At 44.5% G+C, this 15,103-nt stretch overlaps 1 long non-coding RNA gene across 1 annotated transcript in view; it reads left to right on the plus strand.

Annotated features, from left to right (window-relative positions):
* Positions 1-427: 427 nt before the first annotated feature.
* LOC307215835 overlaps positions 428-15,103 on the plus strand; it is a 247,706-nt gene continuing 233,030 nt past the window's right edge. The window contains exon 1 of the long non-coding RNA XR_013838659.1: positions 428-608. This is a non-coding gene — a long non-coding RNA (uncharacterized lncRNA). The remainder of the gene's footprint in view (positions 609-15,103) is intronic.

Genomic DNA, 15,103 nt, shown 5'->3' on the forward strand with positions numbered 1-15,103 from the left:
CACCATGGAGAACACTGGACCGTGGGGTCCGGGCACATAGGTTGGGCTTTAATTGCCAAAGTCTCACTTAGTCAAGAGGGATATACTTCTCCCCCACCTTTGGCAGGGGTGCCAACAACATCCAAGCTTACATGCCCAGGGAGGTCACTGATTCCTCCTGCTCACACTTAGTTATTTAACCAGTTGGCAGATTCTCTAATTTGTTAAATTGTAATACAGTGGTTGGGACGCAGGTGGCGCTGTGGGCTAAACCACAGAGCCAAGACTTGACGATCAGAAGGTCTGTGGACCCCTGACCATTAGTTCCAGTCGCGGACGACTCTGGGGTTGCAGCGCTCATCTCACTTTACGGTGTACAGCTTCCGGGTCATGTGGCCAGCATGACTAAGCTGCTTCTGGTGAACCAGAGCAGTGCACGGAAACGCCGTTTACCTTCCCGCTGGAGCAGTACCTATTTATCTACTTGCACTTTGACATGTTTTCGAACTGCTAGGTTGGCAGGAGCTGGGACCGAGTAACGGGAGCTCACCCCGTCGCAGGGGTTCGAACCACTGACCTTCTGATTGGCAAGCCCTAGGCTCTGTGGTTTAACCCACAACACCACCCGCGTTGTGTACCCGTTGGTACACTTAAAAGGTAAAGGTAAAGGGCCCCTGACCATTAGGCCAACTCTGGGGTTGCGGCGCTCATCTCGCTTTATTGGCCGAGGGAGCCGGCGTACCACTTCCGGGTCATGTGGCCAGCATGACTAAGCTGCTTCTGGCGAACCAAAGCAGCGCACGGAAACGCCGTTTACCTCCCCCCCCCCCGGAGCGGTACCTATTTATCTACTTGCACTTTGACATGCTTTTGAACTGCTAGGTTGGCAGGAGCAGGGACCGAAGAATGGGAGATCACCCCGTTGCGGGGATTCAAACTGCCAACCTTCCGATCGGCAAGCCCTAGGCTCAGTGGTTTAACCCACAGTGCCACCCGTGTCCCTTTGGTACACTTACTCCCTTTTTAAATCGGTGAACTTATGTGTCTAGGATTGCAACATCAGTTAATTCAAAACCATTTACCTATTCCTTCTGCTGCCTATCTCTGAGTGTTGCTTTGCATATTATGAGAAGCCATGGAAACCAGGTGCACAGATGACTTGTGTTTCTGACTTACCTGCTTTCCTGTGAAATGTTCTGAGTGCAAATGATACTGTTATCAGTCCCCCCTTTGCTGCAGCTTGTGTCAGGAAGCAACCCCCAATGAAACATCCATAGAATGGAGAGGTTTGTGCTGTGTACAGCATTGCACTTGCAAAGTCTGCAACCCTGTTATTTATTTTTAAATCAGCAAATGGAAAAACACACGTTTAAAGCACTTGTTATATTTTACCTGAAACTTCCCTGGTCTTTTATTACCTGAAAAGACTGTGTGTTAGCATGGCTCTCAGCTGGTATAATGGTACTTTTTCTAATTCGCTTTGTGTAATTGAATAGTAAATTAGTTTGATTAATAAACACCTACAGCAACTCAATAGTACGAATTTAAGCTGCCGTGCTCCCATAAATATGAGCGCTGCTTGCTAAAGCAGACTCTCTGATTTTTTTATTGTTTCTTCTTGAATACTTGAAATAACAACAGTAACAACAACATCTCAATGTGGTGTTTTTTTGGAACTTCAACCTACAACTGATTAATTTGCATGAATAATCAGCTATACTTTAAGCTAAAATATTCTCTTCTGTTCTTCCTCCCAGTTAAACAATGGGATTCTATCACAAGCAACAGAGTTTTGAAGTCAGGATTCTCAAAGGGGAAACTGCCATGGTCTTCAGAAATTGTGCTTCATTCGGCTTAGTGTCCAAGCTGATCTACAAATACTTGCAAAAACATGAGAGGTAAAACTCAAACCATCATAGCAGCAGTATTCTCTCTTTTTAAAAACTTTTTATTGCTTTACTGATTTTAAAAAGAAAATTACTATCAAGAAAAAGAAAAAAAATATATTAGCCAAAGAGTATTACAATTTACAAAAAATAAATTAATTTCCTACAACACAGCTTATATTATGACTTCCATTCACCCCATCAGGGGTCCTAGTTTTCTTATGAGTAGCGCACTTTTCATTATCACTCCAAACTTTCCCCCAATTTTTATTTTCATATGATTTCCCAGGAGTCTGTCTAAGTCTAAGCCTACCAAAGAATTCACATTTTTACAATGCTCCTTAAGGTATTTTCTGTAAATGTCCCACTCTCCAATAAATGCTTGTTCTGTATTATCTCTAATTCTTCCTGTCATTCTTGCTATTTCTGTATATTCCAATAATTTCGCTTGCCATTCCAATAATTTCGCAGTATTCTCAACTGGTTGATTATAAACATTGCATCATGCATCATGGTCATTATCCTAAACCTGTGTGTCTATTAGAGATATATAGAATTTCCTGGCCTCCATTTTGCTACTCCATTGTTCTTAAAGGCAAAATTCATTTTGTTTTAATTATTTATTAAATATTGTCAATATCTAAACCACCCGTCGCCAATGACCCTTGTCCAAGGGGTACTTACAACAATTGGTTAATAATGGAGATCATGTTCAGTTCATCTTTACATTAATTTTCTCTTCCTTTCTTTAACTATTCTCTGGGTGCCACCATTTCATTTACTCAGAATACCTTCGATGTTATATCATTGCTGTAAATCGGGTCCTCCCTTAAAGAGGGCACGTATTGCGGTGAGACCTGGACAACCGACACCCTGTATTGTGGGTGGGTACGATTGGTCAGCCACAACACCTGATTGGTAGGTCCCTTGAAGCTGGGTTCAATCTGGCCAATGGGGCGCAGTCTAAACGGTTTGAGGGACCTATTTATACCCATGCACATGACCCGAAGCTTCCTCTTTCGGCACATGCATTCGGAACACCCGCCCACCTCTCCCTATATTTAGGGCATTTTGCAATTGACCTTGCTATGCTGTCGTGTGTCGTCTGTCATTGGGACAGGGGCACGGCAGGTATTTTCCTCACTTGGCCGATTGGCTGTTGCCATTTGGGTTTTGCCTGCCACGTAGCAAATCGTCACAACTTGGAAGGTTGTGGATAGGCTCTGGTTCAGGTGATAGGGATGGGAGAAGGCTCTCGCCATCCCTACGTAAAGGGTATTCCGTTAAAGGAATCCAGGGACTCGACGGTTTGGTCAACCCCTGTGAGGGGGTTGTGCCCGTGCCTGATAGAGACTCTCCTCCCTGGAAGAGAGGGGAGTGGTTGTGGGAGGGAGCCCGAGCACCGCCTCTAGCAGGGGGCGTTAGCCCCCTGCCTCCACCTCACCTGGCTGGTGCCCACGCCCCTCGGTGGGCATCCAACCAGGTGCCACAGAGGGGGCATGTTCAGCAGCCTTTTGCTGCAGCGCCAGCCTCTCCCAGGCCTCATTCTTCGCCGTCGTCTCGTCGCGAGCCACCCACCCTCCACTCCCTTTGAGTTAGGGCTTAGGTCATTGGCCTTGCTATGGACCTTAGGTTGGTCGCCCCGGTTGCACGGGGGCCCTGGTAGGAGTTTTTCCATTTGGCATTAGGCTTTTTGGTTTTTTCGCCTACCTCGTAGCAATCGTCACAACTTTTGTGGTATTGGTGGGTAGGTTAGGCACTGGAACAATGTGTTGTGGTGTGTCAAAGTGCTAGGTGTGGCCATCGCCTATGCCTTCAATTTTTGGGTATTCCGTTAAAGGAATCTGGCGGTTGTGTATTCTGTCCGATGCCTGCTTGGCGGGAGGCCATGGCACAACCCTCGGTGACAGCAGGGGAGAGCCTATAGTTGGATTAGCATCAATAGGCCTAAGCCAATACCTTTTCACTGCTGTAATCAATAAAGTTGTGGCCTTTCCTTGCCCATTAACCTTATATCACGTGTCCTTGTGTATTCATTTCACATTGCGGGGGTCAGGTCCTCGAACCACAAATTTGGGTTATACAGTCTATGATGGTAGGTCACCCCTAGCATATGACCTGTGGATCTGAAGCAGGGGTGGGCCTTGGGGTGTGTGATGAGGGCTTGGGCAGAACAGCGATGGGGATGGAGTACCACCTTTGGGAGAGAGGTCAGCAGCAGCTATAAATGGAACCATTTTGTATGGAACTCTTGGTATCCTGAAGATTCTGTGCGACTTCAGAAGGCAGCTTAAACTGATCATATTCAGTAGATCCCCTTCTATATTAGAGAGGTGGCAGCTGGGTTTATCAAAGATTGAAGAGGATGGGACGCAAAAACAAAAGGCAGATAGGCAGAAGACAAAGCATATTTCACCCTCAGCATGTATTTCTTCTGCTGCTTTTGATTTAATCTGAATATCTTCATGTGTGCACAAGGAAACCTTTTTGGCCTACGAGAGCCTCTCTCCACACACTGGGGAATGTGCTCCGTTTTTCCATTAGGCTAAGATGTATGATTTAACAAACCAACAAATTATCTTTCCATTTCTAATTGATTTAAAAACAATTGCTTTGCTGTTGCTTCACAGGAGGCTGGGTCTTTAATTGTCACAAGGTCACTTTGTAAGTTTTAATTGCTGGGTGCTGTTCTGTCCTTTCATGGCTTTCAAGGTGATAAATCGTTCTTCGGTTCAAAAGCTAGTCTATATAAACAAGCTTATCTCTGCCCATAGTCTTCAATGAAAAATGAGTTGTGAGTATCATTGTTAATCATGGTAATTGTTAATGTTAAGAGGGCTGGTATTATGAGTTTTCCTATTAGACTTTCAATTCATTATATAAAATGAACAATCTAGTAGCCATCTAGAGCATTCTAATTTTAATTAACCAGCAGCTGCATTTCAGGTGATCCTCTTCTTCATGGAAATTAGCAAAATCTTGCAGAGGCACACACAAAGGCTCACTTCTCCAATAGCTGTGCCCTGATTTTTATATTTGGGGTTAGTTTGATGGGTGCAGCTCTTCTCGTGGACACTTATGGAGGCTTACATCCAATACGCAACTGGTATTAATATCTTCAGTTTCCTGTAGCAAAGCAATGGTTTCAGTGGCGTGCGATGAATTTTTCTGTAGGGGAACAGTAAGGGCCAGAGGCGATAGCTATCAAGGGCGATTGGGGGGGACGGGACATCAAGCATGTGAGCATTGTACCTCCCTCCCTAATAAATAATAATAATAATATTTTTTATTTATATCTCGCCCTCCCCAGCCGAAGCCGGGCTCAGAGCGGCTAACAACAATAAAATAATACAACATTCTAAAATCATTTCATTCTAAAATTAATTCAAAACAAATTGATGGCAACCATTGGGCTAGAGTTCTGTGAAGATTGCCAAAGGAGGGAGTCAGGCTGTGCCCTGGCCAAAGGCCTGGTGGAACAGCTCTGTCTTGCAGGCCCTGCGGAAAGATGTCAAGTCCTGCAATGCCCTAGTCTCTTGTGACAGAGCATTCCACCAGATCGGGGCCACAGCCGAAAAAGCCCTGGCTCTGGTTGAGGCCAGCCTAACCTCTCTGTGACCTGGGACCTTCAAGATGTTTTTGTTTGAAGACCGTAAGTTCCTCCGTGGGACATACTAGGAGAGGCGGTCCCGTAGGTATGAGGGTCCTAGGCATAGCTGTCAAGTGTCCCTTATTTGAAGGGACAGTCCCTTATTCCAGCACCATGTCCCGCTGCTGTCCCTTATTGATGGATGTCCCTTAAATGTCCCTTAAATGATGTCCCTTAAATTTCAAAGGAAGCAGCTCCTCTCCCTCCCTCCCTGCTGGTCAGGGAGGAGGGAGGCTCCAACTGTGTTGCTTGGCTGTGTTGCTCACCCAATAAGAAGTCTAAGAACGACTGGGGGGTGGAGCTTGCATGCCTTGTGTGTGGCTAGTTAATGCAAGCTGAGGGGTTTTTTGAATGCTGGGCACCATTTTGTTGCACGTGCTGCTGCAAACTTTGCAGTGCAAAGCCAGGCCGGGGAGCCATCTTAAGTTGAGGCTGCATAGGCCTTGTGGTGCATGTGATTCAGATTCTATTCAGTTGAACCTCTGGTTACAAAGTTGGTTGGACAGTGTTCTCGAAGCTACCAGCATGAGTTTGACCAGACTGCAGGAGGACAGGAAGACTGGAGTGCCTGGAACAGGTGAGGCTGCAGGTCCCTTATTTTGGCTGCTGGTCTCTTATTTTCAAGGCTGCTGGTCCCTTCTTTTCAAATCTGTAAGTTGACAGCTATGGTCCTAGGCCGTATAGGGCTTTAAAGGTCAAAACCAGCACCTTAAACCTGATCCTGTACTCCACCAGGAGCCAGTGCAGCTGGTATAGCACCAGGTGGATGTGATCTCACAGCGAAGACCCCTAAGCCGGGCAGAAGCTTCCTGGGCTCTGGGAAGGAGGCTCCAGGCTTTAATACTCTAATTTACCGGGAACATTTAGGCGGACTCATAGCTAGGGAGGGTCTAGCCAGGGTTTCGGCCCCGGGTGAAGCTTCCAGGGGGTGCCATTGAAGCTCCCAGCCTCCCAGCATGTCTGGGCTTCAGCAGGAATGATGAAAAAGTGAATGCCAGCCACGAGCTCCGTCCTTCCCTTTTCCCCATGAAGCTGAAGAAGGCTCATTTACAACGTGATGTAGGGAGAGGGAGAGCTGAAAAATCTGGAGAGGCTGCATGGCTCTCCCCAGTGAAGCGGAATATGGGATCCTCTGTGGGTTTGCTACTGCCTGGTGTTTTTACATGATTAGAATGTGTGCTTTTATTTAAAATGCATCTCTGGATTATTTGTGGGACATAGGAATTTGTTCTTTTTTTCTTCTTCTCCCAAAATATAGTCCGCCCCTCCCACAAGGTCTGAGGGGCAGTGGACCGGCCCCCTGCTGAAAAAGTTTGCTGACCCCTGGTAAAGTATCACATTCAAAATGCAAATTTGGAACCTCTTAATCAGAATTAAAAACTTAGAAAACGAGGCAGGTTTTCAGTCTTTGCTGTAAAGAACAGAATTTTGAAACTGACAATTTCTGTGATTAAGGTTGCGATCCAAGCCCCACACCCCCAACGCCTGGTTGCAGCAAGTTTTATATATATATATATATATATATATATATATATATATATAATTTTTATTATTTTTCCAATTTTAAGACAAAACAACATACACACATCAACAAACAAAAACAAACACACAGATATAATTTCATAACCTCATTTTCATAAGCCTTCTTTCTCGGACTTCCCCATACCTCACCCTTTTTGCATCCATATTTTACAATTTTTCAGCAACCCTTTACTCCAATTAATTAAAACTTATTATCTTTCTCAATTTCATCTTATTTCAACAAACAATTTCCGCTGCAATTGGTTGCAGCAAGTTTTGATTGAGTGAAGGCATGCCTCTGCTTGCTTATGCTAGTTCAGAACTTTTATCTCTCCACTAGCACATACCTCCTCTTGAACACATACAGGTTCGGTAGCACCATGGGCAGAACCTAGCAGACAGCTGCAAAATGGGGTGCTCTGGGGGTAGGACTGAGCTGGCCTGGGACTCACTGGATCCTGAGCTGCCCCACAACCGGCCCTGGCTGTCACCGGGTCTGATCCTGGCCTGATCTCTGTGCAAGCCTGAAGCTGCCACAGAGATCACACCCAATGCCACCTTCTGTCAGCATCACGAGCGGTCAGACTGCAGGTGTGGCAACAGCTTGGCTGTTCTGCAGAGCCTTGATGGCTGCAGTCAGGGCCGTCTTTAGCATATGCACCACCGGGGGGCAAAGATCTGCCCAGCGCCTCCAAATTTAGTTCAGCCCCCAAATTAACTTTTATTATGCTTATGTCAGACACCACGCTTACGCCTTATCTCTTGTTTACGAAAGAAGGGAGGAAAAAGAAACTTTTTTATTTGCTCATTTATTGACAATGTTGTTATTGTTGTTGTTTAGTCGTTTAGTTGTGTCCGCCTCTTCGTGACCTCATGGACCAGAGCACGCCAGGCACTCCTGTCTTCCACTGCCTCCTGCAGTTTGGTCAAATTCATGCTGCTACCTTCGAAAACACTGTTCAACCATCTCGTCCTCCGTCGTCCCCTTCTGCTTGTGCCCTCCATCTTTCCCAACATCAGGGTCTTTTCCAGGGAGTCTTCTCTTCTCATGAGGTGGCCAAAGTATTGGAGCCTCAGCTTCAGGATCTGTCCTTCCAGTGAGCACTCAGGGCTGATTTCCTTAAGAATGGAGAGGTTTGATCTTCTTGCAGTCCATGGGACTCTCAAGAGTCTCCTCCAGCACCAGAATTCAAAAGCATCAATTCTTTGGTGATCAGCCTTCTTTATGGTCCAGCTCTCACTGACAATACACTTATACTTATAAGCTGCTGCTTCCCTCCTCTCCTTCCTGCCGCCCGCCATCTCCCGCGCCCGCGGCCAGCCAGGCAGCCGGCCCTCTCTCTCTCTCTGTGCCACGTCGAGTTGTTGCTATGACTATGACCACCATTCTGGCACCAAGCGGGTGTCACATGATGCACCCAGCAATGGCTGCTTGGTGGGGAGTGGAGTGGTGATCAGCAGCGGCACACTTCCTCGTATTGCCACCTTGGGCATGCCAAAGGCTGCCTCGTCCTCCGCTTGCTCTCTCCTCTGTCCTCTCGCCTGCTGCCTTCACCTTAGGCAGCTTCAGTAGCTGGTGCCTGCCGCCCCCCAGAATTCGGCGACCGGGTGCCCTGCACCCTCAGCACCCCCGGGTAAAGACAGCCCTGGCCGCAGTAGCAGTTTGGGGTTGCAGTCTAAGAGGCTGAATTCCCACTTAAAGGTAAAGGTAAAGGTACCCCTGCCCGTACAGGCCAGTCTTGACAGACTCTGGGGTTGTGCGCCCATCTCACTTAAGAGGCCAGGGGCCAGCGCTGTCCAGAGACACTTCCGGGTCACGTGGCCAGCGTGACATCGCTGCTCTGGCCAGAGCCAGAGCCGCACACGGAAACGCCGTTTACCTTCCCGCTGGTAAGCGGTCCCTATTTATCTACTTGCACCCGGAGGTGCTTTCGAACTGCTAGGTTGGCAGGCGCTGGGACCGAGCAGCGGGAGCGCACCCCGCCGCAGGGATTCGAACTGCCGACCTTTCAATCGGCAAGTCCTAGGCGCTGAGGCTTTAACCCACAGCGCCACCTGCGTCCCGGAATTCCCACTTAGCTGGGAATAAACCTCAATAAATTCCATGGGGCTTACTTCTGAGTAGGCATATATTCTGTGAGGAATTGCATGACAAGTGACTAGTTAAAGGATTTAGCTTCCCTTGCATTTGGAGAGGGAAAAAAGAGTTGTCGAAGTCTCTGGATCTGAAGAGAATTGTTTGACAGATTTGCTGTATGCTCACAACGTCACTAAGCTAAATAATGCTTCACCAAATGAAATCCCAGTTGTACGAATTATGTGGAATGTGTAACAAAAATAAATTCCTTGCTCCCCTGCTAATGGATTTTACCAGCCCTTCATTCCCTCAAATGAATTATTCTTGGGCTGCCTGTTTTAGTATCAGCCATTTTAGAACAGGGCAGGGGAGTTCAACTGCGTTCCAGTAGGGTGAGTTTCAACTGCAAAAGTAAGTAATGTCACGGGACACACTTTCCAAGGTTCAGATATTTTAGATTTATAAGTAACTGAAATATTGTATCAAGGTTCACAAACTTTAGAGTAACTTTCTGGAAAACTGGTCTAACAGAATTGATAACCAAGAAGAAGAAGAAAGGTTTTTGCTCTAGGAAGTGTCACATTGCATCTTTCTTAACCATATACTGTACAGGTGTTTCACCTGCTGATTAAGACATAAGAAAACTTTGCTAGGAAAGAAACTGTGCACAGGCCAGTTCTTTTGTGAAGAATCAGGGACCTTCCAAAACAAAAAGAACACTAAATTAAATGATGTTCTTTAAGTGATATTGGCAAGTCTGCAATTGGGATCAATTCTTAAAGTTGGCACCAAAAAAGCACATGAGCTTGTTTCCTTGATTTATTGATGGTAGCTCCGTATCCTGCATATAACAAAGCAAACCACAATCTAATTAGATCCAGAAATCCTGATTTGAAGATAATTTAGGTAATTTATTCCGACTGCTGATCTTCCTGTCACTTAAGGCACTGAGGTTATGCTGGAAGCCCCTCTGAACCATTTTAAGCAGCCTTTTAAGAAGCTATCCAACAATGAAGATTAAACATTAGCTGATTACCGACAAGTAATTAACAATGTCAACGAAACACAGAAACTGAATTAATAATAATTATATCATCAACATGATGATCATCTTGTAGAGAATCCCAGAGAAGAGGAGAGGTTAATTACTCACTGCTAGCAGAACAGCACCAAGTCGACCGCAACCATGCCTCTGGATGGTGTTAACTGCCAGGCAGATAATTAATTAACATCATAATTGTAATGCAGCAAGCATGAAAATATTGAATTATTACACAATTTCCTTTCTACTACCTACTGCAGACACTCTATAACTTTATGGTGCACACAGATGGGCGATTTTTCACACAATTCACTACAAAGAATTGCACGTGGAGGGTGCAAAGACTACATCCCATTCCACGATATGTCACTGGTTTTGCTCCGCTTTGTGAGATAATCCCCCCCCCCCATGCCAACTCATTAAATTAGTACATGCATCTGAATGACTGGTCTGTGCAAAAGTCTCCAACTACCCTCTTTCTGGCCATTGTCTTGTATTTCCTGTTTCGTTTTTGAGACTTCTTACTTTCTTTTTAGCATAGCAAATTTGCATGATTTCATCCATGCACAGAAATATCGCATTTTTAAAACATATTGGCACTGCTATTGATGCAGATTTTGGGCAAGATTGTGGTGATTTGGGGCAACACCAAATCGCATGAGATCTTGCATGCTCCGGAAGATCTCGGACACGACCATGTCCAAAATCAGAAGCAAAAAAGAGGAGAAAAAGAAGAAAAATCAGACACTATTTATGTACGCTGCAACAGCAGCACAAAACTGGAAGACTGGAGAAATACCATCTAAAGAACAATGGCAAGAAAAACTGATGAACTATGCAGAGCTAGCAAAGCTAACGGACAAATTGCGTGAAAAGGAAAATAGTGACTTTGAAAAGGAATGGGAACCTTTTACAACTTACTTGCAGAAACAAAAACAAAAAAAGAATGGACTCGTCGGCAGGATTTAAATAAACATTTACAATTTTTTTTACAGAGAACAAGAAATATAACAGGTGACAACATAATATTATGTATAAACAGCAGATTGTAACATTTGGTGGAACAAACAAGAAATGGAAGTTGGGGGAAGTCAACGGGGGGGGGACACACTGAGAAATGAATGTTAAGTAATGATATTGAACATTTGTTATGAGAAAAGAAAATCAATAAAAATTATACCAAAAAAAAACCCCCAAACAAAACAAAATTAGTGCTGATGGTGGAGGCGGCAAGGCAGGAGGGGAGCCCACACCTGGGCTTCAGCTGCCTAAGTCAACTGGAGATAGTCACAAATTCATCTATGGCTTGCTTCAAGATCCATTTTCTCTGCCACCCTTCCATGACTGAACTTTAGCGTGTGCTGTTTACTCCCGTGTTTCCATTTCCTTCCCCACAACTTTGCTCTTGACCCTCTTTAATGAGGCGTCTACCGTCTGCTCTCTGCTGAAACCTCCCTCACTTCCAGTGTGTCTGTGGCAGTGTTAGAAACTCAGATAGCAAAGCGAGGAGCTAAAGGACGCCTTAAACCTAGGTTATGGGTGCAACAACGGAATGTCTAGGCATGCTTTATTAATAACAAAAATACAAAGCTGAAATGAATGAACTGCGGCTAAAATATTGGGTTCATTTTTCATATGGTCTAGTCCAGGGGTCAGCAAACTTTTCCAGCAGGGGGCCAGTCCACTGTCTCTCAGACCTTGTGGGGGGCCGGTCTATACAGTGGTACCTCGGGTTAAGAACTTAATTCGTTCTGAAGGTCCGTTCTGAACCTGAAAGTGTTCTTAACCTGAGGTACCACTTTAGCTAATGGGGCCTCCAGCCCCCACCACCGCACCACCGCCATGCAATTTCTGTTCTCATCCTGAAGCAAAGTTCTAAACCCAAAGTACTATTTCTGGGTTAGCGGAGTCTGTAACCTGAAGTGTCTGTAACCTGAAGCATCTGTAACCCAAGGTACCACTGTTGTGTTTTTTTTTTTGGGGGGGGGGGAATGCACGAATTCCTATGCTCCACAAATAATGCATTTTAAATAAAAGCACACATTCTTCTCATGTAAAAACACCAGGCAGGCCCCACAAATAACCCAGAGATGCATTTTAAATAAAAGGACACATTCTACTCATGTAAAAACACACTGATTCCTGGACTGTCCATGGGCCGAATTTAGAAGGCGATTGGGCCAGATCCGGCCCCCAGCCCTTAGTTTGCCTACCCATGCTTTAAGCTGTAAGTTCAAATGCTTTAGATGTGGCAGGGGTCTTGAGTATTTTGATTTTGGTGGACTCCAAATATGAATTCTTATAAGCTATTATCTGTCATACAAACCAATTATAATTGCATGTTATCTATCAAAGGCTGTCAGAAATTAAATACCATTGCATGCTAACAATCAAACGCTGTAAGTTAAAAATATCATATAATGTATCTGCCATCAGATATTAACTATGGCCTTGTGTCAACCAACAAATACTGTCAAATGTGTTACATTGCCCGTTTTCAAGCTGTCATTCAGGGAACCGCAGTGAGGTCAGTAATGATGGGCTAACACAATGATTCCCAAACACAACTTGCCCACTTTGCTTGCCTTCTTCTGCAATTAGCAGACATAGGGATATGTTGGACATATTCTAGGTCATCATACAAGAAGCAATGGTGGGACCCCAAAATTCCCCCATGAATTGTGTACGAGCCCCAGAGTAACCCCAGAATGCTCTGTACCATCTAAAACATGCAGGAATTTGGATCGCCTTGGGTCAGGTCCACTTTGAGCAGTATCACCATTTAGTCTATAATCTAGCTGGGTTCGAAACATACTGGATTGTGGCTGATCTGAATCACTGAATTGGGCCCCGAATCAAATCTGGGATTGTGAAGAGCCCTACTGAGAACCACCATTCTGGCAGAAACTCCATTATATAGTAAGCTACTTTCTTTTTTTTAATAAATATTTTAATTGGTTTTTAACATACAAAATTATAAAACATACCACACAATTTATCACAAATACATTCTTATTGGACTTCCATCAGCACCTCTGATAATCCTCCGTCTTAATCACTTCTTACGCATTTCCTAACTTAATATTGCCTTTACATTCTTAACATATCACGTCTCCTTCTCCATTTTTGCAATATTTCTAATATTATTCCTCACAGAACTTCTTGCAAACCTACAAACGTCGTCTGGTCGTCACAAATACTTTTCAAATAATCCGTAAATTTACTCCAGTCCTCGGTAAACTTCTGGTCCCACCGGTTTTGGATCCTTCCCGTTAGTTTGTCAAGTTCCGCATAGTCCATTAATTTCATCCTTCATTCTTCCATCATTGATAATTCTTCTTGCTTCAATTTTTGGGGTATAGAAAGCTTCTTTCAGCTGATTTAATTCTAATCCCTGAAAGCCAGTTCATATAGGAAGGTCTTCTAATCTTTTAAAAGTTGTTCACATTTTGACTAAACCTTCTTTGAAAATATCTAAGGGATTAGCCTTCAAAAATATGCCAGAGGTTGCCTTTACTGTCATATTTAACTGTATTAATCTCTCCTTACCAATAATCTGTTTGTATATTGGAAAAACATCATTTATTCCTTTAGCCTTTCCTTATATGATTTTCTTCAGCTCTGAATCCCTTCTAGTTAATCAATCTCCTTGTTCAAATGTGTTAGCCAAACCTGTTATTGTTATTTATCATCTCTGTACCAAATGCTTAAATTCATAACCAAACCGGTCCCCTGCTCTCATTTTTACAGAGAGGCCTAAGGTTGACACAACGATCTGCCCAAGACTACACTGTGAATTTATGGGTGAATCCTGCATCTCCAGGTGAAAGTCAGCTTATTATCCGCTATGACTGCAGTCTGGCAATGCAGCCCCACAGGGATTTTTCAGAGGATTGTAGGCACTATTTCTTGGAGTTTTTGTACTGTCATATCAACTGGGAGCTTCTCAAGAGTCACCAATTAATGATGGGAGAAATGTAAAGTATTGCACTTGGGCAAAAAAAATGAGAGGCACAAATACAAGATGGGTGACACCTGGCTTGAGAGCAGTACATGTGAAAAGGATCTAGGAGTCTTGGTTGACCACAAACTTGACATGAGCCAACAGTGTGACGCGGCAGCTAAAAAAGCCAATGCAATTCTGGGCTGCATCAATAGAGTATAGCATCTAGATCAAGGGAAGTAATAGTGCCACTGTATTCTGCTCTGGTCAGACCTCACCTGGAGTACTGTGTCCAGTTCTGGGCACCACAGTTCAAGAAGGACACTGACAAACTGGAACGTGTCCAGAGGAGGGCAACCAAAATGGTCAAAGGCCTGGAAACGATGCCTTATGAAGAACGGCTAAGGGAGCTGGGCATGTTTAGCCTGGAGAAGAGGAGGTTAAGGGGTGATATGATAGCCATGTTCAAATATATAAAAGGATGTCACATAGAGGAGGGAGAAAGGTTGTTTTCTGCTGCTCCAGAGAAGCGGACACGGAGCAATGGCTCCAAACTACAAGAAAGAAGATTCCACCTAAACATTAGGAAGAACTTCCTGACAGTAAGAGCTGTTTGACAGTGGAATTTGCTGCCAAGGAGTGTGGTGGAGTCTCCTTCTTTGGAGGTCTTTAAGCAGAGGCTTGACAACCATATGTCGGAAGTGCTCTGATGGTGTTTCCTGCTTGGCAGGGGGTTGGACTTGATGGCCCTTGGGGTCTCTTCCAACTCTATGATTCTATGATTCTATGATTCTATGACCCAATCATCACCCCTTTTATCTATGCTATATTGTGTGCCATCAATATGGCACCAAACAGTAGCGATAGTGGACAGCCTTGGTTGCTATATCATCCTATTTGGATCTTGGATACATCAGATTTGTTCACTTGCACCCTCACTTAAACAGGGTCACACATACATATTCGGGCAATTGTTTTTATACACTATTGTCTTTGTTCATTTCCC

The sequence above is a fragment of the Podarcis cretensis genome (genome assembly GCF_951804945.1).
Source record: "Podarcis cretensis genome assembly, chromosome: 5".
Lineage (NCBI taxonomy): Eukaryota > Metazoa > Chordata > Lepidosauria > Squamata > Lacertidae > Podarcis > Podarcis cretensis.